Here is a 1,161-nt window from a genome sequence, read left to right on the forward strand (position 1 = left end):
GCCCCGGCGCGGCCGCGGCCGTGGCGCGGCGCCGCCGCCGCGCGGCGGCGCCCCTCGCCGCGGCTTCGACGGCGACGGCGGCGGCGCGGGCGGCGACGTAGCGCGCCCGCGCCGCGCGGCGCCGCGCGAGCGCCTGGACGCGCGCGACCGCGCGCGCGGCGCCGAGCGCGGCCGCGCGCGACGACCGCCGCCGCTGGCGCGCCTGGATGCGGGACAGCGCGTCCGTGACCGCCGCCGCCGTGACGTCGCCGTCGGCGTCGCGGCGCGCCCGCCGCCCCCGCGCCGCCGCCTGCAGCGCGACGGCCGCGCGCCGCGCCGCGAGCGCGGCGCCGACGCCGCGGCCGTCCGCGGCGCGCGCCGCGCGGCCCCGGGCCCGCGCCTGGACGGCGCGGAGCGCGAGCTCGCCGTCCGCGGACAGCACGGGGAGCGCCGGCGTTGGTTTCTTCGCCGTGTTCCTCGCCGGCGACGCGGGCAGCGCGCCCGTCGACGCGCGGCGGCGGAGCCGTTCCGGCGACGCGCCGAGGAACTCGACGCGGCCGCGGAACCGGCGCGCGCCGTCGGCGAGCTCGCCCGCGGGCTCGCTCGTCGTCACGGGCGGCGCCGCGTAGCCGCCGTGGGACGTCGACGCGCGGCGCAGGCGCGCGAGGCCCGCGGCGGCGCCGCCGCCGCCGCGCGCGGCCTCGGCGGCGCGCCGCTCCGCGCGGCGCCGCCGCGACCGCTGGAGCGCGAGCATGGCGTGCAGGCGGCCCGCGACCTCGCCGATGCCGGAGATGGTCACGAGCTTGTACTGCTCCTGCAGCAGGCGCACGCGCGTCTGGATGATCGTCGCCGCCTCGTCGAGGCTCAGGCCGAGCGCCCGCGGCCGCGGCGCCGACGCCGGCCGCTTGCCGAGCCCCGTCGGCCGCTGGCCGAGGAGCTCCTCCAACCAAGCGTAGTGCCCGGCGCTCATTGCGGTGGAGCCCGTCACATGGCAGCGCGTGTGCCGATCGCAGCGTCCATGTCCGAAGGTTTGCAAGCCGTTTGCAGCCCGGGCAATAAACCCCATGTTGCCGTACTGCCTGCAACATTGCACTACCGGCCCAAAGTGCTGTCGTGGTGCACCAGAGCTCGACCAGATTTGGCGCTGCGCCGTGCGCGCCCGGACCGGCTCCGACGGCTGCG

The sequence above is a fragment of the Aureococcus anophagefferens genome (assembly GCF_000186865.1).
Source record: "Aureococcus anophagefferens unplaced genomic scaffold AURANscaffold_1, whole genome shotgun sequence".
NCBI lineage: Eukaryota > Pelagophyceae > Pelagomonadales > Pelagomonadaceae > Aureococcus > Aureococcus anophagefferens.